The 24379-nt window shown below is 43.5% G+C and overlaps 1 protein-coding gene across 1 annotated transcript in view; it reads left to right on the top strand.

The window, feature by feature from the left end:
- Positions 1-11910: 11910 nt before the first annotated feature.
- Positions 11911-24379, top strand: part of PCYT1A (phosphate cytidylyltransferase 1A, choline) — a 61020-nt gene continuing 48551 nt past the window's right edge. Inside the window, exon 1 of the mRNA XM_060767278.2 lies at positions 11911-12019. The gene's annotated coding sequence lies outside the window, so the exon portion shown is untranslated. The remainder of the gene's footprint in view (positions 12020-24379) is intronic.

Below are 24379 nucleotides of genomic sequence, written 5' to 3'. Positions count from 1 at the left end.
AGGACGTTGCCCAGGGAACGCCAGGATGTTTTGATGTTTTTATCATCCTTGTGGGAGGCTTCTCTCATGTCCCCGCATGAGGAGCTGGAGCTGATAGAGGGAGCTCATCCGCCTCTCCCCTGATTTGAACCTGCAACCTGTTGGTCTTCAGTCCTGCTGGCATAGGGGTTTAACCCACTGCGCCATCGGGGGCTCCTGACAGATGGCCATCCAGCCTCTGCTTAAAAGCTTCCAAAGAAGGAGCCTCCACCACACTCTGAGGCAGAGAGTTCCACTGCTGAACGGCTGTCCTTACAGTGAGGAAGTTCTTCCTAATGTTCAGTTCTTCTGCATCCCTAGTCTCCAGGGCAGCAGAAAACAAGCCTGCTCCCTTCTCCCTATAACTTCCCCTCACATATTTATACATAGCCATCATGTCTCCTCTCAGCCTTCGCTTCTGAAGGCTAAACATGCCCAGCTCTTTAAACCACTCTTCATGGGGCTTGTTTCCCAGACCTTTGATCATTTTAGTCGCCCTCCTTTGAACACATTCCAGCTTGTCGACATCTCCCTTCAATTGCACTGCCCAGAACTGAACATAATGTGATTCCAGGTGTGGTCTGACCAAGACGGAATAGAGCATGGGGAGCATGACTTCCCTGGAACTAGACAATAAAGTCCTTATTTATGCAGGCCAAAATCCCATTGGCTTTCTTAGCCACCTCATCACATTGTTAGCTCATGTTCACTTTTCTGCCCACGAGGATTCCAAGATCTATCGAGCCAGGCATCCCTATATCTTTAAAAAAACTGAAAAAGAAGACATTTCAACACTTGTTTCCTTCTTTGATTTACATCTCACGTTTTTCCCTATGCAGGATCCATACCTGTTGTAACAGACATTGCAGATATCTCAGAATAAACTTTCTGTATGAGAAAAGGGAAGATGCTTGTAATTAATACTTGTCGGATTCAAAATAATACATTAAAAAAAATAATTTGTCAAAGGCCATGCACCTCCAGTGGTTGGAAATCTAATTCTGGATTTGAAAACACATTTTGTTTGTTTTGAGTGTAATGTGAGGACCTGCAACCTATGACAACGATGAAAATGGCCTTCCACTGGCAAGAGGATTTTGGAAATTCTTTTTGAAAATTAAGAATATGCAAGCTTTGTAGGTGTACCAACTGGCTGTTATTACTCTCTGCACCCTATTTAAGAACACACAAAGGTGCATAAACACTGTCAGAGTTCCCAATATGGCTCCAAAGTGTGAACCAACACTTAGCTCTGACTGAAACCCTTACAAATAAACCATCTCTTCTCTAGAATTAGCCTGTCCCAGATTCGAGACTTCATTTCTTTTCTTTCAAACACACACACACACACACGTCTTAAGTTGACAAATTATGAAATCATTTAGACTTTTGGCCTTCTTAAGTTCTTCAAAATAAGAATGAGCTGCATCCAAGGTAGCAATTTACATCCCTCTGTTTATTCACCTTTCTCCAGTGGATGATGATGCTACCACCTACATTATTAAGATCTCAACTCCCCATTAGGCTGTTAGGAATTGTGGGAGTTGAAGTCCAAAACACCTGGAGAAGGCCTGAAGTTTGCCCATGCGTGGTTTGCATCAAACAGTAGGCCATTTTTGTAAAATGATAGGAATTATATGAAATCTCATGGCCATCCATTCAAAACCCTTTATCTGAAGTTGCAACCAAACCCTGAACATTTTTGCAAAAGGACCGCCTTTGCTTGCCTTCTCCCCCTTTTGGCCTCCGAAGGCAAGGAAGGATGCCAAGGCCGCCGCCCCATTGAGGTTGATCAGGGGCCTCCTCCATCTTTCCTGCAGAGCCATTGGGGTCCTTTCCATCCCCTCCAAATCCCCCCATAAGCCATGGGGGACAAGCCACTGAAGCACAGCCAGAAATCCAAGCGGTGCCTGCGTTGTGAAGCTCCCTTCCCAAGTGCTGCAGTTGGGGATTTCTGTCCCCGCTGTGCTTTGGCCCCTCCGGGCTTGGAGTCCCGGTGGCGAGAGCCCAGGGCCCCTTCTCCGGCCGGCAGCCATGGCTCCGGGGATGACCAGAAGGAGCCGGACCCAGAGGACGAGAAGGACGACGCGGCCGAGCTGCAACCCACCGAATGGGTAAGCTAGGCCTGAAGTCCCAAAATGTATCCCAACTTGAATGTAATGTCTTGTATTTACTCGAATCTAACACTCACCTTCTTTTTGGCTAAATGACCTTCCCAAAATTAGGGTGCGCATTAAATTCGCATAATACGGCAATCTTAGTGCTGAGCCAAAGCCAAAAGGGAATACCGTATATACTCGAGTATAAGCCGACCCGACTATAAGCCTAATTTTATCACAAAAAAACTGGGAAAACGTATCGACGCGAGTATAAGACGAAGATGGGAAATGCATCCACTATGGGTCAATCTATATAAATAAAAATGTAATGTTAGTTTGTGGGATTAACAGAACTCAAAAACCACTGGACGAATAGACACCAAATTTGGACACAAGACACCTAACAACCCAATGTATGCCCTTCACTCAAAAAAATTGATTTTGTCATTTGGGAGTTGTAGTTGCTGGGATTTATAGTTCACCTGCAATCAAAGAGCATTCTGAACACCACCAATGATGGAATTGAACCAAACTTGGTACACAGTTCTTCCATGACCAACAGAAAACACTGGGTTTGGTGGGCAGTGTCCTTTGTGTGTGTGGGTATATATGTGTATATGTGTGTGTATATATTTGTGTATATGTGTATATATATGTTTTGTGCATGCGTTGTAATATATTTTTTGGCTTTTTAAGTCTCTTCTGCTGTGTTTTTCAGTGTTTTTATGAGTGATGGTCCCTTGTTGGCCTGGTGTATTGTTTCCAAATCTGGTGTCAATTCATCCAGTGGTTTTTGTGTTATGTTAATCCCACAAGCTAACATTAAATTTTTATTTATATAGGTTTATATGATGTAGATTTTCAATTGTTTTGTTTTTAACATTGTGAGCCATTTTGATTACTGCAACGCTCTCTACGTGGGACTGCCTCTGAAGACTGCCCAGAAGCTGCAATTAGTCCAGCGCTCGGCAGCCAGGCTACTGTTTTCCTGTCTGAACGTATTCTCCCCTATGAACCATCAAGGACGTTAAGATCTTCCGGAAAGGCCCTGCTCTCGGTCCCACCCCCTTTGCAAGCACGTTTGGTGGGAACAAGAGACAGGGCCTTCTCTGTGGTGGCCCCCTCGGTTATGGAACTCTCTCCCGAGCAAGATTAGATCTACCCCCTTCCTCTTGTCCTTCAGGAGGCTAGTGAAATCCCGGTTATGGAATGAAGTATTCCTAGGACAATGGCTGAGACTGGTTACAGACCAAAGTGAGTGACCACATATGCGGACTGAGTTGAACATGATTTTACCTTGGCGATTTGGTATAGATGTATTTTATCTATATGTATTTTAATCTTGTATTGTTGTATGATGTTTTAATTTGTATTAGTAGCATTGAATCCTTGCTGTCAGCCAGTCTGAGTCCCTCTACGGAGGTGAGAAGATCGGGATATAAAAGTTTTAAATCTATATATATATAAATGTTCTGTGCATAATGAGTACCTTAAAAACAAAAGAACCAATGAACGAAATCACACCAAATTTGGCAACAAAACGTCTCACTACACAAGGAGTGACCATCACTCAAAACATTATGATTTTTGTCATTTGGGAGTTGCAGTTGCTGGGATTTATAGTTCACCTACAATCAAAGAGCACTCTGAACTCCATAACGATGGAATTGAACCAAACTTGGCACACAGAACTCCCATGACAAACAGAAAATACTGGAAGGGTTTGGTGGGCATTGACCTTGAGTTTGGGAGTTGTAGTTCACCTATATCCAGAGAGCACTGTGGACTCAAATAATGATGGATCTGGACCAAACTTGGCACAACCACTCAATACGCCCAAATATGAACACAGATGGAGTTTGGGGGAAATAGACCTTGACATTTGGGAATTGTAGTTACTGGGATTTATAGTTCACCTACAATGAAAGAGCATTCTGAACCCCGCCAATGATGGAATTAAACCAAACTTGGTACACAGTTCTTCCATGACCAACAGAAAATACTGGAAGGGATTGGTGGGCAGTGTCCTTTGATTTTGGAGTTGTAGTTCACCTATATCCAGAGATCACTGTGGACAATGATGGATCTGGACCAAACTCTACACAAATACTCAATACGCCCAAATGTGAACACTGGTAGAGTTTGGGGAAAATAGAATTTTGACATTTGGGAGTTGTAGTTGCTGGGATTTATAGTTCGCCTACAATCACAGAGCATTTTGAACCCCACCAGTGATAGATTTGGGCCAAACCTCCCACACAGAACCCCCATGTGGGCCACAGCAACACGTGGCAGGGGACGGCTAGTAATAAATAAATAAACAAATTTTGGGCCTTGTTTAAGAGAGGAAAGTTGGGTATAAACAACAATAACAACACTAAGTTAAATTTAAATGAATATTGTGTTTGGACCGGGGCCACAAGATATCTTATTATCAATGTAAATGGAAACACGGGCATTACAAAATTTAAAAAATTCCAAACTTCAGTATATTTCTGGTCCCAAGCGTAAGGGATACTCAACTTCTATTGTCTAGCGATTTCTAAGCCTACTGTCATGGTGTTTTATTATGCCTTACTGAACTGGCATAAAATCAACAATAATCTTTGCACACCCTGCCGTTTATTATGCTGGGCAAACAGTGGCAGAATGATTCAGCATTGTGAAGCAATCACCTATGGAAAGTCATGCTGTTCTGCAATATCATGAAAAAGGCGATGCCAATGGGTGCAAAGATGTCTTGCCAAACCGGTTTCCAAAGTCCCTGGCGCCTATCAAATGAAACATTTCCAAGTCAGCATTATCAAAGACCATTTCAATATCATTAGGACATCCAAGATCAGCTGATGCCGCATACATATTGAAAGAAATGGTATTTCTACCATGAGAAATGATAATAACTGTATACATACAAACACTGGTCCGTTTTGTTGTAGACACTAGTAGTTCGCGCGCATAGAATCATAGAATCAAAGAGTTGGAAGAGACCTCCTGGGCCATCCAGTCCAACCCCCTGCCAAGAAGCAGGAATATTGCATTCAAAGCACCCCTGACAGATGGCCACCCAGCCTCTGTTTAAAAGCTTCCAAAGAAGGAGCCTCCACCACACTCCGGGGCAGAGAGTTCCACTGCTGAACGGCTCTCACAGTCAGGAAGTTCTTCTTCATGTTCAGATGGAATCTCCTCTCTTGTAGTTTGAAGCCATTGCTTCATTGCGTCCTAGTCTCCATGGAAGCAGAAAACAAGTTTGCTCCCTCCTCCTCCCTGTGGCTTCCTCTCACATATTTATACATGGCTATCATATCCCCTCTCAGCCTTCTCTTCTGCAGGCTAAACATGCCCAGCTCCTTAAGCCGCTCCTCATAGGGCTTGTTCTCCAGACCTTTTATCATTTTAGTTGCTCTCCTCTGGACACATTCCAGCTTGTCAATATCTCTCTTGAATTGTGGTGCCCAGAATTGGACACAATATTCCAGGTGTGGTCTAACCAAAGCAGAATAGAGGGGTAGCATTACTTCCCTGGATCTAGACACTATGCTCCTCTTGATGCAGGCCAAAATCCCATTGGCTTTTTTTGCCGCCACATCACATTGTTGGCTCATGTTTAACTTGATGTCCACGAGGACTCCAAGATCTTTTTCACACCTACTGCTCTCGAGCCAGGCATCCCCCATTCTGTATCTTTGCATTTCGTTTTTCCTGCCAAAGTGGAGTATCTTGCATTTGTCACTGTTGCAACGAGTGCATGCGTCGTGTACCGGCATGCCTCGGGAACAACTGTGCTCAGTTTCCGCTGTGTAGCTCACCTGTACGGTTCTGTTCTGTGCTTTAAAAATGTTTAAGACTACCAACTCACCCGCCGCATGAGAGGTTCGTTCAGCGATACGGTTTTTGTCCGCAAGGAACCTGCCTGCTGCAGAAATTCATTGACAGACTTGTGAAGTGTACGGTGATACTGTTATGAGTGAAAGCAAAGTGCGTAAGTGGGTACGACAATTCAAAGATGGCCATGACAACGTCCATGATGAGGACCACTCCGGTCGCCCTTCTTTGATTACAGACGATTTGATTTGATTGCACACTCAAATCTTTGGTTTTTGAGATCCTCTGCTAGGAATTTTGGGACCCAACGGGAGCACAGTTTCCTAAACTTTAGGTGTTCAGAAACAATGTTGTAAAGCACTGATCTCGACACGTCAGGAAATTCGTTTGAGAGACCTGTTATTGTGAAGCGCCTGTTCTCATGAATCCTCGCTTCAACTGAGGCCACCAAATCGTCTGTAATCAAAAAAGGGCGACTGGAGAAGTCCTCATCATGGACGTTGTCACAGACATCTTTGAATTGTCGTACCCACTTACGCACTTTGCTTTCACTCATAACAGTATCACCGTTATGATACTTCACAAATCTGTCGATGAATTTCTGCAGCAGGCAGGTTCCTTGCTGACAAAAACCGTATCACTGAGCGAACCTCACATGCGGAGGGTGAGTTGATAGTCTTAAACATTTCTAAAGCACAGAACAGAACCGTACAGGTGAGCTACAGAGCGGAAACTGAGCACAGTTGTTCCCGAGGCATGCCGGTACACGATGCACACATCCACTAGCAGTTCGATGTATTCCATACTGGGCATGCATACTCAGCAGCAGAGTAGCATAGCGCAAGGGCAGATGTCTTCTCTGTGTCTGGTTGTGATCCCCTGGTTGTGCGAGTAAACTTTCATATGATATTGTTTCTAGCATCCACTTTTTGCTTGATGTTCAGGCAGTGCTTCTTGTAGGTCAGAGCACGGTCCAGAGTGACTTCGAGATATTTGGGTGTGCTGCAATGCTCCAGTGGGATTCCTTCCCAGGTAATAATCCTCAGAGCTTGGGATGCTTGTTTGTTCTTAAGGTGAAAGGCACATGTCTGTGTTTTAGATGGATTAGGGATCAGCTGGTTTTCTCTGTAGTAGGCTTTAAGAGCACCGAGAACAGTGATGGGCAACCTTTTGAGCTTGGTGTGGCAAAATTTGCCAAAGACCTGAGCATAACTTGGGTGGGGTGTCAACTTCGAGAAAATAAACATAATTTTGCAATTTTTATAGTTGGAATTAGATTGGCTCTTATAAGGTGTACTTCTCTGTATGCGGCCACATGTGGCCACGTGTCATCAAAAATAGCCATGTGTGTCAGTGCTGACACGCATGTCATAGGTTCACCATCACGGACGTAGAGCTTCGGAGAGCTTCTGTTCAACCGTTGAACAGAAGCCCTCGGTGGCGCAGTGGGTTAAAGCACTGAGCTGCTGAGCTTGTTGATCGAAAGGTTGCAGGTTCGATTCCGGGGAGTGACGTGAGCTTCCGCTGTCAGCCCTAGCTTCTGCTAACTTAGCAGTTCAAAAACATACAAATGTGAGTAGATCAATAGGTACCGCTCCGGTGGGAAGGTAACGGCGCTCCATGCAGTCATGCCGGCCACATGACCTTGGAGGTGTCTACAGACAATGCCGGCTCTTCCGCTTAGAAATGGAGATGAGCACCACACCCCAGAGTCAGACATTACTGGACTTAATGTCAGGGGACAACCTTTACGTTTACCTATGGCAATGTAGAAAGTGCCTCATATAATCCAGTTCAAAACAGTGTGGATTGTCTGCTTTGATACTCTGGATTATATGGCAGTGTAGGGGGTCTAAGAATGATCCAGCAATGGCCGAGAGATGTGATTAGAGATGAAGACATCTCTTTCTCTGGATGTTTTTAAAAAGAGTTGGAACAGCCACCTGCCAAGGATGCTGGGCCTAACTAGCAAAATGAACTTTAATAGGGAGAAATGTGATGGCAAGGGGAAAAGCAAAATTCAGAGAGATATAAAAACTGAACAGTAAGAGCCGTTGAGCTAAGAAATGTGCTGCCTGGGAATCTGGTGGACACTCCTTCGCTGGAGGTTTTTCAGTAGAGCCTGGATGGCCATCTGTCAGAAGTGATTAGATTGGGTTTTCTGCATGATAGAATGGGGTTGGAGTGGATGGCCCTTGGGGTCTCCTCCAACTCTGAAATCTATGGACGTATGGCATGGAATAAGTGCTTCTCCTGACATTGTGGAACACAGTACAATCAATATAGTCCTTGGCCACTAACTGTGCTGGATGATGGGGCCTTTGTGAGTTGGAAGTCCAAACCATCAAGAGGGCAGAGATAAGGAAAGCTGGCTTGCCTTAAGGGGAGAAAGATAAAATAAGACCAAGAATGCCATGATTCACGTAGCAAGGTCTACTCATTTGAACTATAGTAAGCTAAAGCTTATTAGCACCATAAAAATCACACCCAGAAATTGGGTTGCATAAGTAATAGAGAGCACTACCAAGCATATTGTAAGTGATTGTAGTTAGTTATGCACATGTGTAGGTTATATGATCCTTAAACTGATATTTTTGTGTGCCAAGTGTTTCCTACTTTATGTGGTGGAGCCTCCTTCCCTGAAGGTTTTTAAACAGCAGTCAGATGGCCATCTGTCAGAAGACCTTAGATTGTGTCCTCTGCATGGCAGAAACTGGTGGGACTCGATTGCCCTTGAGGGTCTCTTCCAATCTATCTATATCTATTCTATGTGGCCCCTCGACTCTGGAATTCACTTCCCAAGGACATCAGGCATGCCCCAACTCTGGCAGTCTTTAGGAGGAGCCTGAAAACGTGGTTGTTCCAGTGTGCCAGGAAAGGGACAGGCCCCGAAGCCGCGCCGCCTGCCCCTTCCCCCGCCTTCCCCTGCTTTCCCCTTACCTACCTCGCGCAGCCCCTTGTGCGAGCCAGACGCTCGCACTAGCCATCCCCTGCCATGCGTTGCTGTGGCCCACGTGGCTGTTCTGTGTGGGAGGTTTGGCTCATTTCTATCATTGGTGGGTTCAGAATGCTCTGTGATTGTAGGTGAACTATAAATCCCAGCATCTACAACTCCCAAATGTCAAGATTCTATTTTCCTCAAACTCCACCAGTGTTCACATTTTGACATATTGAGTATTCTTATAGTTTGGTCCAAATCCATCATTGTTTGAGTCCACAGTGATCTTTGGATGTAGGTGAACTACAACGCCAAAACCAAAGGACACTGCCCACCAAACCCTTCTAGTATTTTCTGTTGGTCATGGGAGAACTGTGCGCCAAATTTGGTTCAATTCCATCCTTGGTGGGGTTCAGAATGCTCTTTCATTGTAGGTGAAATATAAATCTCAGCAACTACAACTCCCAAATGACAGAATCATTTTTTTGAGTGAAATACATACATTGGGTTGTTAGGTGTCCAGTGGATTTTGAGTTCTGTTAATCCCACAAACCAACGTTACATTTTTATTTATATAGATTTATTTCCTATATTTATGTTTTTGTGATTAATCACTATGCTTTATGTTCAGATTGTAACAAAAGAATTACATCATGCATATCAGATATTTACATTACAATTCATAACAGTAGCAAAATAAGACATGTGCAGTGTGCATAGGAATTTGGTCACTTTTTAAAAAAATATATAGTCCGGCCCTCCAATGGTCTGAGGGACAGTAATCTGGCCCCCTGTTTAAAAAGTTTGGGGACCCCTGGTCTAATCAATCTATTCTAATCTAATCTGTCTAACCTATATTTAATCTATCTATCTATTTATCTATATCTAATCTATCTATATACGAGGGGCTGCTGATAAGTCTTTGGCTTTACCCAGAAAGAAACGAGATAGGAAGATGAAACTTTACATTTATTCCACATACTCTCCACTGATATCAACATACTTCTTACATCAGTATTCTAAGTTCTACAAGCCTTGCAAAGAGAAGGATTTCGGTTGTGCCTCAAGCCACTTATCCGTAGCAGCCATGGCATCGATCTATCTATCTTACTTACGTAGGCGATCCCTCGTTGTCCGAGTAGAATAATCCTCCAGGGTGGGTCCGTAGGTGACTGTGGAGCCCTATTATTGATCTGCATCGTCTCCCACAGTGAGGGCATCGGTTTCTTTAAATCTCTTTTCCTGCCCACCAATATTCCGTTTTCCATTCTTGAGTTCGGAGTCGAGCAACTGCTTTGGGAGATGGTGGTCGGGCATCCGGACAACATGGCCGGACCAGTGGAGTTGATGGTGGAGGACCATCACTTCAATGCTGGTGGTCTTTGCTTCTTCCAGCACGTTGACCTTTGTCTGCTTGTCTTTCCAAGAGATTTGCAGGATTTTTTGGTGATAATGCTGATGGAATCATTCCAGAAGTTGCATGTGATGTCTGTAGATAGTCCACGTCTCACAGGCATATAGCAGGATTGGGAGGACAATAGCTTTCTAAACAATCCCCTTGATATCCCACGGATGTACAGGTCCTAAAACACTTTCTGCTTCATTTGGAAAAATGCTGCACTCACAGAGCTCTGGCGGTGTTGTATTTCAGTGTCAATGTTGACTTTTGTAGAAATACTGATGGAGATTAGATCTGCCTCTTCCTTCCTAACTTTTTGAAAGCTGGTAAAATCATGGCTCTGGGACACTGCATTTCAAGATTGATGACTGAGTCAGTAACGGTTGACCTACTGGCGGATGGCGATGAATTTGTAATTTGTGGTTTCACTCTGACAAACTGACTTTTTTGTAAATGGTATGAATTATATTTTAATGTATTTTATATTGATGATGTATATTTGCTTTATCTTATTGTACTGAATCCTCTGTTGTTAGCCGGCCTGAGTCCCTCTCCGGAGGTAGAGAAGACCAGGTTATAAAAACTCTAAATAATAATAATAATAATAATACCGTTAAGCTGTATTTCTGTCATTGGAGAGGGATTAGCTTGTGACTGCTGGAGGAGCACTTTGGTTTTCTCAATGTTCAATGACAGGCTGAGCTTCTCGTATGCTTCTGCGAAGGTGTTTAGAGTGGCTTGTAGATCTTCTGAATGCGCACAGACAACGTTGTCATCAGCATACTGGAGTTCTATACCAGATGTTGTTGTATCCTTGGTTTTGGCTTTCAGTCTGCTGAGGTTAAATAGCTATCTATCTATCTATCTATCTATCTAATCTATCTGATGCCATGTATAAAGTTTGTCATCAGCATACTGGAGTTCTATACAAGATGTTGTTGTGACCTTGGTTTTGGCTTTCAGTCTGCTGAGGCTATCTATCTATCTAATCTATCTATCTATCTAATCGATCTCTCTCTCTCTCTCTCTCTCTATCTATCTCTCTATCTATCTTTCTACCTCTCTATCTATCTTTCTATCCTTCTATCCATCTATCTTTCTATCTATCTATCTATCTATCTATCTATCTATCTATCTATCTATCCTTCTATCTATCTATCTATCTATCTATCCTTCTATCTATCTATCTATCTATCCTTTTATCTATCCTTCTATCTATCTATCTATCTATCCTTCTATCTATCTATCTATCTATCTATCTATCCTTCTATCTATCTATCTATCTATCTATCTATCTATCTATCCTTTTATCTATCCTTCTATCTATCTATCTATCTATCTATCTATCCTTCTATCTATCTATCTATCTATCCTTCCATCCTTCCATCCATCCATCCATCCATCCATCCATCCATCCATCCATCCATCCATCCATCCATCCATCCATCCATCCATCCATCCATCCATCCATCCATCCATCCATCCATCCATCTATCTATCTATCTGATGTCATGTATCAAGTTGGCTACTCTGTCTCCGGAACCTCAGCGCGCGGGCCCCTGTTTCCGGGAGGACCGCACGGGCGGACGGACCTGTTTTGGCCTGTTCCCTTCCGCTCCGCTCCGGCGGGGAGCATTTCCGGTGTAGCCCAGCCCAGCCTTGTTGGCGCTGAGCGAGGAGTGAGTCAGAGAGCAGCCGAGCCCGAAGGCAGGCAGGCAGGGAGGCAAGCAGCCGGAGGGACAGGTAGGTAAGCAGGTCGGAGGGAAGGAAGAGGAGGAGGGAAACTTTGGGCTTTGGGAGCTGGACCTGGGAGGAAAATGGGTGCCCCAAAGGCCATCCAGCCTGACCCCCTTCAGGCAGGCAGGAAGGCACCATCCAAGCCCTCCCGACAGATGGCCATGGAGCCTCTGGCTATACATTAAGGCACACAAAATATTATGTTATTGTTGAAACTTCAAATATCATAGAATCAGAGAGTTGGAAGAGATCTCATGGGCCATCCAGTCCAACCCCCTGCCAAGAAGCAGGAATATTGCATTCAAATCACCCCTGACAGATGGCCATCCAGCCTCTGTTTAAAAGCTTCCAAAGAAGGAGCCTCCACCACACTCCCTCCAGGGCAGAGAGTTCCACTGCTGAACGGCTCTCACAGTCAGGAAGTTCTTCCTCGTGTTCAGATGGAATCTCCTCTCTTGTAGTTTGAAGCCATTGTTCCCTTGCGTCCTAGTCTCCAAGGAAGCAGAAAACAAGCTTGCTCCCTCCTCCCTGTTGCTTCCTCTCACATATTTATACATGGCTATCATATCTCCTCTCAGCCTTCTTAATGCATAGCCTTCTTGCTATACATTAAGGCACACAAAGTATTATGTTATTGTTGAAACTTCAAATATGATGCCGTATGACAGGTTTATTACTTATAAACACAATATAGAGAAGGAACAACTTCTCTTAGTCATGGATAAATGTCCATATTCATGTAGATAAACATAATAGTCCAGCCTGCTGATGATTTAAGGAAGGGGTCCTCAAACTAAGGCCCGGGGGCGGGATACGGCCCTCCAAGGTCATTTACCTGGTCCTCGCTCAGGGTCAACCTAAGTCTGAAATGACTTGAAAGCACACAACAACAACAACAACAACAATCCTATCTCATCATCCAAAAACATGTATGGCAAGAACTGTTAGGAATGTTAGAGAGATGGGCCAAAACTAACAAAATGAAGTTCAACAGTGACAAATGCAAGATACTCCACTTTGGCAGAAAAAACGAAATGCAAAGATACAGAATGGGGGACAATGCCTGGCTCGAGAGCAGTACGTGTGAAAAAGATCTTGGAGTCCTCGTGGACAACAAGTTAAACATGAGCCAACAATGTGATGTGGCGGCAGAAGAAGCCAATGGGATTTTGGTCTGCATCAATAGGAGCATAGTGTCTAGATCTAAGGAAGTAATGCTACCCCTCTATTCTGCTTTGGTTAGACCACATCTGGAATATTGTGTCCAATTCTGGGCACCACAATTCAAGAGAGATATTGACAAGCTGGAATGTGTCCAGAGGAGGGCGACTAAAATGATCAAGGGTCTGGAGAACAAGCCCTATGAGGAGCGGCTTAAGGAGCTGGGCATGTTTAGCCTGAAGAAGAGAAGGCTGAGAGGAGATATGATAGCCATGTATGAGAGGAAGCCACAGGGAGGAGGGAGCAAGCTTGTTTTCTGCTTCCTTGGAGACTAGGACGCAATGGAACAATGGCTTCAAACTACAAGAGAGGAGATTCCATCTGAACATGAGGAAGAACTTCCTGACTGTGAGAGCCGTTCAGCAGTGGAACTCTCTGCCCTGGAGTGTGGTGGAGGCTCCTTCTTTGGAAGCTTTTAAGCAGAGGCTGGATGGCCATTTGTCAGGGGTGATTTGAATGCAATAATCCTGCTTCTTGGCAGAATGGGATTGGACTGGATGGCCCATGAGGTCTCTTCCAACTCTTTGATTCTATGATTCTATGAATTGTGGGAGTTGCAGTCCAAAATACCTGGAGGGCCCAAGTTTGCCCATGCCTGGTCTAGATCGAGGAAGGTCATGGTGTCTTTGTATTCTGCTTTGTCCAGACCTCTTCACCTGGAATATTGTGTCAAGTTCTGGGCACCACAATTTAAAAAGAGATATTAAGTCTAAGCTGGAAGAGGTCTAGATGAAGAGGGCAAAAAAATTGATCAAAAGGTCTGGAGAGCCCTGTACCCTGACCTCCTCCATCCAAATCTTATACCCAGATGAGAAATTTGCAATAGGAACTGAGGCTAAAGAAAAAATTAGAATGCCTCTAAAAGTTAGAGGCCTTTAAGACTGATGCTGTCTTCTTCAAGGGCTCAATTTTGGAAAACGTGGAAGAGGCTTGTGATAAGTTTGGAATGCCAAGCAAGTGTGTACTGCTATGTGAAAGGAGTTGGAGGTGGCATCTAGAATGTTTTGTGGATTTTAAAATTTTGTTTTGAATTTCTGTGGATAACGAATGTTGTTATTAGAGTCATTAAGTTGAGCCAACCCCATTCTGCCAAGAAGCAAGGAAATCGCATTCAAAGCACCCCCAACAGATGGCCATCCAGCCTCCCTTTAAAAGCCTCTAAGGAAGGAGCCTCCACCACACTCCGGGGCAGAGAGAGAAAGTTCCACTGCTGAACAGCTCTCCTCAAAGTTAGCAAGTTCTTTCTCATGTTCAGGTGGAATCTCCTTTCTTTCCTGTAGTTTGAAGCCATTGTTCCATTCTGTCCTAGTCTCCAGGGCAGCCGAAAACAAGCCTGCTCCTCCTCCTCCCTATGACTTCCCCTCACATCTTGATACATGGCCCTCATTGTGTCTCCTCTCAGCCTTCTCTTCTGCACATGCCCAGCTCTTTCAACTGCTCCTCATAGGTACTCCAGACCATTGATCATTTTAGTCACCCTTCTCTGGACACATTTCAGCTTGTCAACATCTGCCTTAAATTGCGGTGCCAAGAATTGGACACAATATTCCGTTGTTATTGTGGGCCTTCAGAGAGTGCATCTACACCTATCACTCTCGAATTAATGCATTTTAGCACCACTTTGTCTTAACCACTGTGTCTTATTTCTATGGTGTAAAATACATTTTAATATGTATATGTGTGGTATTTTTTACAATGCTTATGTGTTTTCATTTTTCTTTAATCCACCTCAAGCCATGAGGAGAGATGGATAAGAATATTATTATTATTATTATTATTATTATTATTATCATGGAATTTGTCATTTGGTAGGACAGCAGCTCTCTTTAACAGAGAAGGTTCCAGACGTTGTAAAACTACAACTCCTTTGATCCCACAGCATTGAGTCATGGCAGTTAAAGTAGAGTCAGATGGCATGAACTTTACAGGGATTCCTTGGCAATATTTTTTTTCTTGATGTGTGTGTTTTACTGTTCCTTTTCTCAATGGCTGAGAGAGTGTGACTTGCCTAAGTTCACTCAGTTGTTTTTCTGTCATTTCCCAGAGGCTTAGTGCATCACTCAAATCACTATACCACAATGGGTAGGAGCCTCTGGTAGCACAGTGGGTTAAACCCCTGAGCCAGCAGGGCTGAAGACAGACAGGCCACAGGTTCAAATCCAGGTAGAGCACGGATGTGCTCCCTCTGTCAGCTCCGGGTCCCCATGCAGGGACACGAGAGAAGCTTCCCACAAGGATGATAAAACATCAAAACATCTGGGTGTCCTCTGAGCAATGTCCTTGCAGATGGCTAATTCTCTCACACCAGAAGAGACTTGCAATTATTCAAGTTGTCTTGGCACAAAAAAAAACCCCCACAATGGGTCTAAAAATTAGGATTTTCTTAACAAGATTTACTCAGAAGAGGTACGTCACTGTCTTCCTTTGAAGCTGAGAGATTGTGACTTGCCCATGTTCACCTAGTGGGTTTCCATGGCTGGATAGAGTCAAACCCTTGGCTCCCAAAGCCTTAGGCTGACATTCATACCACTACACCACACTGACTCTCTCATGCCAGAACATTTATTTATGTATAGCCTTTCTGTATTGCCTCCCAGACCACAGCAGCTCCCGAGGTAACGAATAAATAAAAATAACTCGAATATTTTTTTAAGACTAAAAACAATTCTGAAGTTCAGTTTTAAAACAGTAAAGGTAGATCATTTTCAAATGTTAAATGCCATTGAGGACACACTGTTTCAGCTGCCCACCAGATGCTTAAAAAGGGATAATATTAGTAAACAGGAACTTTTGATGCCTTTCTGTCCAACCCACTCATACATACTTGATGGGCTGAAGTGATTGCAAGGGGAAGTTATGAACATTCACAGGGCTTGGAAAGATACCGCAGTGGTGGCGATGAGCTGTTTATTTGCCAAGGGAGTTGACGCTGCAGTGTGTTTTTGGTGGAAAGATTAACAACTATAGAGAGAGTATTAATTTTCCTTAAGACAAATATATCCAGGTATAGTGGAAACTCGACTTAAGAGCATCCCAACTTAAGAAAGTTTTGAGTTAAGTGCCTGCTTTGCTTTGACATACGAGCAGCATTTTGAGTTGAGAGCTACCGCCAAATATAATAATAATAATAATAATAATAATACAACTTTATTTGTATTCTGCCTTATCTCCCCAAGGGGACTCAGGGCGAATTCCAACATACAACGGCAAACATTCAATGCCTACATAAACAAACACGGCCTTAAAATCCCAGAAAAACCCCACATATGAAAATACCATTAAAACCAACATCAAATTAAAGCCTAACATCAGTAAATTAAATCTAATATCAATAAATTAAACTACACGTAGTCAGACAAAATCATATAATAACGTAACAGCTAAACAAAACATCCACATTAATTTACAACAGCCAGCAAGGGTTCACAAAATGGTGTGGGTTGTTTATGTAGTCTAATGAGATCATTGGGTTGGCGTGGACCAGGAAAACCCAAATACAAATAGTTCTCAACCATCTAGTCCAGGGCTTTAGGACTTCAAGTATGCAGCCACCATACCTCACGCTCTTGTCCATTTTGGGAGATTGCTGACTGCTTTGCTCATGTGTTCTTTAAGAAACTTTGGGTTAGTTGATTTTGTGTGAGTTTTTTTTCCTGGTATGTTTGCTTTCATGAAGAGGGAGACAGAGCAAGAGAGGGAAGGAGGCTTGAATGAGGACAGGGTGAAGACGAAAAGGATGCTTCTGCCTCTTCACTTTGTGCTTTGTGCTTCCTTACCACAACTTTGTGCTTCTACCATTGTGCCACAACTTTGAGCTATTTTAAAGTTGATCTTTCTTTTTTTATTGTCACGTGTGAATGTCCAACGCACATGTTGTTGCCTTAAATGTGCTTCCTTGCCACAACTTTGTGCTTCTACCATTTTAAAGTTGAACTTTCCTTTTATGTCATTCCCAGTGAATGTACATGTATACATTATTTGTTATTTTTAAAGTTCTAGTTGTACCCGCCACGCATTGCTGTGGTCAACCTTCCCTCCCTCTTTCTCTCCTCTCTTTCCCTCCTTCCTTCCCTTTTTCCTTAAATTCTTTCCTTCTTTCCTTCCTCCTCTTCCTCTTCCCTTCCTTCCCCCCTTTTCTTTCCCTTCCTCTTTCTCTCCTTTCTTCCTTCTCTACCTATTCTTGGACTGCAACTCCTAGCAGTCCTCCTGATCAATCAGTCTACCTACCTATCTATCTCTATCTTATCTATCTATCTATCTATCTATCTATCTATTTAACTATCTATCTATCTCTATCTTACCTATCTGGAGGATTACTGGGAGTTGCAGTCCAGGAATAGGAAATTGGAAATATGCAGGGATTGGGATGTTCCCAAAGAAATCTAAAGAGAAGAAAGCGTGCAGCTTGGAAGCAGTGCATTTGGATCATCCTCCTCTCCTAAAAGGCCTGGTCTAGGGGAGGCTGGGAGCTGTAGTCTGGAAGAGAGTGTGGACATGCTATTGTGTGTTTTGTTTGCCAGGAGGAGTTGTTTTTGCGCATGCACTGTAGCGTCTTTTTGCTTTTTTGGCCTTTTAAGTCCCTTCTGTTGTGTTTTTCAGTGTTTTTATGAGTGATGGTCACTTGTTGGCCTGATAGGTGTATTGTGTCCAAATTTCATGTCAATTCATTCAGTGGTTCTTGAGTTATGTTGATCCCACAAACGAACATTACATTTTATTTATATAGATTATTTAAGAACACGTAACAAAAAATGGGGGAGGGGTGTCGGCAGCCAGAACGCATTAATAGCATTTCAGTGGGAAATTTGCTTTGAGTTAAGAGCTTGGTCACAGAATGAATTAAAGTCTTAAGTCAAGGTATCAATGTCAAGGCCCCATCACACATGAGTTCTAATAGAAATGCACTCCAACAAAATCCCTTCTTTAAGATCAGTTATATACTAGAGCAGTGGTTCCCAACTTTTTTTTTTTTTTACTAGGGACCACTTAAACAGGGACCATTCAACAACATTAGTATCAAAAGGGTTACGGATCAGTTTTTGGTCAACTTTAGATTCAATTTGGTTATTTGGGGTGCTGATTCAGAAAATTGCAATAGATAGACCACATCAGCTTAAGTTTCGGATACAGAACATATGCCATCCAGTAGTCGCTATCTGTTCGCCCACAGGAAACCATATTTAAAAAGCCTCGGCACTATAAGAGGGTTTCGCGAGAGCAGTTTCTCTTTTTGTAATGGTGTAGTAATGGTGAGGCCGTGGATAATATTGTAATGTGTTGTTGGGCTTGGCCTCATGTAAGCTGCCCTGAGTCCCCATTGGGGAGATGGTGGCGGGGTATAAATAAAGTTTATTATTGTTATTGTTGGGTTGTTGTAGGTTTTTTCAGGCTATATGGCCATGTTCTAGAGGCATTCTCTCCTGACATTTCACTGCATCTATGGCAAGCATCCTCAGAGGTAGTGACCTCACTACCTCTGAGGATGCTTGCCATAGATGCAGGCGAAACGTCAGGAGAGAATGCCTCTAGAACATGGCCATATAGCCCGAAAAAACCTACAAGAACCCAGTGATTCTGGCCATGAAAGCCTTCGACAATACATTGTTGTTGTTGTTGTTGTTGTTGTTGTTATTATTATTATTAGTTCTTGCGGACCAATGGTGTTCCACGGACCACAGGTTGGGAACCACTGTACTAGAGTAAAGGCTAACCAGAAAGACAGCAAGCATGTTGATGGAATAGTGTAATAATAGTAATTATCTTTTTGCCCATTGTGCTGACTGCACTAGAAGAGAAGGAATTTAAAAGAGGAGATTGTGGGGGTGTTCTGTCTGACATCAACAACCAGAGGAAGGAGAATGAGGTATGGATTGAACCATGCATGGAAACAGAAAATGATTTATCTTTTCTGCCTAGACATATCAAATTGCACATAATTCAGCACAATCTAGCCTGCTAATACCTGAATGGGAGACTACTACCAAGGAATCTCAGGTAGAACTAGGAGTATCCTGCCTCAGATTCTGGAGATCTACTGCTCCCAGTCCAAACTGGCAATACTGAAGTTGAATACACCAATCGTTTCACTTTAAGGCCCCTTCCTTAATGCCTACACCATAGTTTCATTTGGTCTGATGTGCAACCTTTTCAAATAGGAAAGTTTGAGGCATTGTAAATATGTGACTCAAAAGTGTTGTTATATTAATATGCTTTATTAAGTTTCAATCAGTACTATAAAACTACGTGTATACAATAAAACAATTAGGAGCCCCCGGTGGCGCAGTGGGTTAAAGCGCTGAGCTGCTTAGCTTGTTAACTGAAAGGTCAGCCCTAGCTTCTGCCAACCTAGCGGTTCGAAAACATGCAAATGTGAGTAGATCAATAGGTACCATGCAGTAGTAACGTCGCTCCATGCAGTCATGCTGGCCACATGACCTTGGAGGTGTCTATGGACAACTCCAGTTCTTCGGCATAGAAATGGAGATGAGCACCATACCCCAGAATCAGACATGACTGAACTTAATGTCAGGGGACAACCTTTACCTTACAATAAACATCTTAACTAATCAGACTCGCTATACATCTCCTTATAACTACAATTGCATATTTGACTAATAAGGATGTAAACATATATGGCCCTCTCCTTGCCTCATTGCAATTATATATTATCTACTATATTGCCCTCTCTGTATTAGATAGATATTCATAGCCTCTGCTGCATAACTATTTCAGAAAACTTTTTTACTTCCTTGTACTTATACGTGGGTTTAGTTAGTTACTGAAGTCTACAATTACTACCATTTTCCACCTTGTTTCGCGTATTCCATCACTATATAAATGTACAGAAGGAGGAGACTGGGTTGTTGTTGGTTTTTTCGGGCTATATGGCCATGTTCTAGAGGCATTTTCTCCTGGTGTTTCGCCTGCATCTATGGCAAGCATACAATACCTCTGAGGATGCTTGCCATAGATGCAGGCAAAACGTCAGGAGAGAATGCCTCTAGAACATGGCCATATAGCCCGAAAAAACCTACAACAACCCAGTGATTCCGACCATGAAAGCCTTCGACTACATAGAAGGAGGAAAATTTTGGAGGGGGGAAAAAAGAAATATGGCAGCACCTTTAAGACTGTATGTGAGGTTTTGTCGAAGGCTTTCATGGCTGGAATCACTAGGTTCTTGTGGGTTTTTTCGGGCTATAGAGCCATGTTCTAGAGGCATTTCTCCTGACGTTTCGCCTGCATCTATGGCAAGCATCCTCAGAGGTTGTGAGGACCTCACTACCTCTGAGGATGCTTGCCATAGATGCAGGCGAAACGTCAGGAGAAATGCCTCTAGAACATGGCTCTATAGCCCGAAAAAACCCACAAGAACCATGTATGTGAGGTTGTTTACATTCATATTTGAGCAGGCTACAGTTTAAGTCTTCAGTGGGGTTCAGTGACTATTTCTGTCGTTTGACCTTTTCACAATAGAAAAAAAAACCCTGCCTTATTATTTTGCAAATATGGGATGATCCCAAACGTATTGTGACATAAAGCAGAGTGCCCTTCATTGTATGCTGCATGAAGTAGAAGGTTCTCTGGGTAGGTCAGAGAGCAGGAAAACAGCCTGGGGCCCAAAGGCGAAGGAAATGCAAGGGAGACTGGTAGGCGGATGTCACAATTCAGTGCAAAGCCTGTTGGTTGGGTGGTTAGTCTGCTCGTGCCATATCACTCACAAGACATTATCTTCAGGGTTTAATTGCATGGTTAAAAAACAATTTTGAATTGCACGCTAAAGCAATATCTGACTTTTCCAGTCTTGGAGGAGAGTGATGCTAAATGATACACTGCCCCCACTCTGCCCTGTTTTGAGAGAATACAAGAGCATACTTCAGTCTACAGGTGCATCTAACACTGTAGAAATAATGCATTTTGACATCACTTTAACAGCCGTGGGTCAGTATTTTTTATTTGTTGTGTCAGGGCAATCAGTCAAGTATATTACATTTCTAACAGAACAGAGCAAACAAACAGACAAAATACAAAATGTGTGAGTTTGGTAGTTGATTAAATGTCCTTTGACCAGTCTCTGGCCCCTTGGAGTGCTTCTGGTGTTGTGCAAGAAGGTCCTCCATTGTGGATCATGTGGCAGGGCTCAGGGTGCATTGCAGCAGGTGGTCAGTGGTTTGCTCCTCTCCACACTCACATGTCATGGATTCCACTTTGTAGCCCCATTTCTTGAGGTTGGCTCTGCATCTCGTGGTGCCAGAGCGCAGTCTGTTCAGCGCCTTCCAAGTTGCCCAGTTTTCTGTGTGCCCAGGAGGGAGTCTCTCATTTGGTATCAGCCATTGGTTGAGGTTCTGGGTTTTGGCCTGCCACTTTTGGACTCTCGCTTGCTGAGGTGTTCCAGCGAGTGTCTTTGTAGATCTTAGAAAACTATTTCTAAATTTAAGTCATTGACGTGCTGGCTGATACCCAAACAGGGGATGAGCTGGAGATGTCTCTGCCTTGGTCCTTTCACTATTGGCTGCTACTTCACGGCGGATGTCAGGTGGTCCAATACCAGCTAAGCAGTGTAATTTCTCCAGTGGTGTAGAGCGCAGACACCCGTGATAATGCGGCATTTCTAATTAAGAGCCACATCCACTGTTTTAGTGTGGTGAGATGTGTTCCACACTGGGCATGCATACTCAGCAACAGAGTAGCATAGCGCAAGGGCAGATGTCTTCACTGTGTCTGGTTGTGATCCCCAGGTTCTGCCAGTCAGCTTTTGTATGATATTGTTTCTAGCACCCACTTTTTGCTTGATATTCAGGCAGTGCTTCTTATAGGTAAGAGCACGGTCCAGAGTGACTCCCAGGTATTTGGGTGCGCTGCAATGCTCCAGTGGGATTCCTTCCCAGGTGATCTTCAGAGCTCGGGATGCTTCTCTGTTCTTGAGATGAAAGGCACATGTGGGTCAGTACTATGAAATCTTGGAATATGTAGTTTGATCGGTGTGTGTGTAATATTTGAAAGGCTATCAGACAGAGGAGAGAATCAGCTGTTTTTCTTCTGCTCCAGAGCCTAAAGGTACATCTACACTGCAGAATTAATGCAGTTTGACACCAACAACTGCCATGACCCAATACTATGAAATCCTGGAATTTATACCTTGGTGACATACCAGCACTCATGGGCAGAGAAAGCTAAGGACCTTGCGAAATCACTCCCATAATTGCAGAGTATTAAGCCATGGTAGTCAAAGTGGTAGAAAATTGTATTAATTATATAATGTAGATGTACTTCCAACATGTTTTTCCTTGCTTATCACTCTTGACCTTTAGTTATAATATATAATAAAACATGAGATCTCATCTTGATTCATGTTAAGCCATTGCTTTTTCCCACTAAGTGTAGAGGTAAATCTGCCTGGCATAACTTTTCAACTCTTATTGGCCCATCCAACTGTTTCTTGGGGGGGGGGGGGGGGAATGAGGTTTTGGCGTGTTGTGTAGCATGAAGAAAGGCAAACTAGTATATTTGTGCCATGCTTTCAAGGAGAAAAGCAACACCAAAATATCCCCATTGTGTTTTAATCGGGAAAGAGAGTGAAGTAGGACATCTTGGGCCACAGAAGCAAAGTTCGGGACCATGTGCAGTACCTCAGCTGCATTTTCCCAACACTGGAATGACAGATACCATACTGGTTCCACGAAACCCTCCTTCCTAACTTTAAGACATGGACGTTCAAGTCGCATTGCATATTTTAATAGGTATTTTAATGGAAGGTATGCATGTTGTTGCAGAATGCCCTTATTGTTTGTTTTTGCTTGGTTACTGTGCTTAGCATTGGGTGTAGCCTGGCCAGAATTCATGCCAAAGGAGGAGAGGAAAGGGCGTGGAGCTTGTGATGGTCAAGCATTTCTGGGTCTGAACCAAATGCCTGTTTGATTTCCTCATGTCAGTACAGTTGAGAATAAGAATTCTTGCTGTTGCGGTTTGAGGAGTTGGTTTGTTTTTGTATGATTTTTGTCTTTTTTTAATAAGATGGCCAAGAGTCCCAGGGATTTATTTATTTATTTATTTATTTAAAACATTTGTATTCCGCCCTTCTCACCCCGAAGGGGACTCAGGGCGGAGCACAGCATATACACAGCAAACATTCAATGCCGGGACACAAATTCACATACAATACATAAACATTAAAAGACATTTATTAAAATACACCATTTAAAACCGTCCTAGGCATCCGCACCAAATCCAATTGGCCCTGTCATCTTTCCTATTGTCGCTTCATTGCCCTGTCCCGAAAGCTTGGTCCTGCAGCCAAGTTTTGACCATCCTTCTAAAAGACAGGAGGGAGGGGGCCAACCTGATCTCTCCAGGAAGGGAGTTCCCTAGCCAGGGAGCAATCACCGAGAAGGCCCTGTCTTTCGTCCCCACCAATTGTGCCTGTGACAATGGCAGGACGGAAAGCAGGGCCTCCCCGGAGGATCTTAATCTCCACGATGGTTCATGGGGGAGATGCATTCGGACAGGTAATTTGGGCCGGGGTCGTTTAGGGCTTTATAGGCCAAAGCCAGCACTTTGAATTGTGCCCGGTAGCAAACTGACAGCCAGTGGAGCTGGCGTAACATGGGAGTTGTATGCTCCCTGTATGCCACCCTAGTTATTAACCTGGCTGCCTCTCTTTGGACTATTTGAAGCTTCCGAGCAGTCTTCAAAGGCAACCCCACATAGAGTGTGTTGCAGTAGTCTATCCTAGATGTAACAAGAGTGTGGACCTGTGCCTTCAAGGGGAGTGTGAACCCATCCAGCACAGGTTGCAACCCTATGCCCTGTTCAGCCTTGCGACTGGCCAGAAGGACCTCTGTCTTGTCAGGATTCAACTTCAATTTGCTTGCCCTCATCCAGACCGGATTGGTTTTGAGGATCTGTTAAAGCGATGGGTCCCAATCTTCAGAAATTTGGGGCTTTGACTCCCAGAAGGTCCAGGCTTCATAGCCAGTGTCCTAGGATCTAGAAGTTCAAAGGATTCAGAAGAGCAAAGGTTGAGAACCCCTGCATGAAAACTAGTACAAGGTGCTACTCAAAATACTTTTAGTAGTCTTGATATTGGTTGATAACTCCAGACATCCCCAACCAGCATAAAGAAGGTCTATGGAGTAAGGAGGCCAG

Source organism: Anolis sagrei, chromosome 3, assembly GCF_037176765.1.
Source record: "Anolis sagrei isolate rAnoSag1 chromosome 3, rAnoSag1.mat, whole genome shotgun sequence".
NCBI lineage: Eukaryota > Metazoa > Chordata > Lepidosauria > Squamata > Dactyloidae > Anolis > Anolis sagrei.
This window is presented reverse-complemented; position numbering and strand designations above follow the sequence as displayed.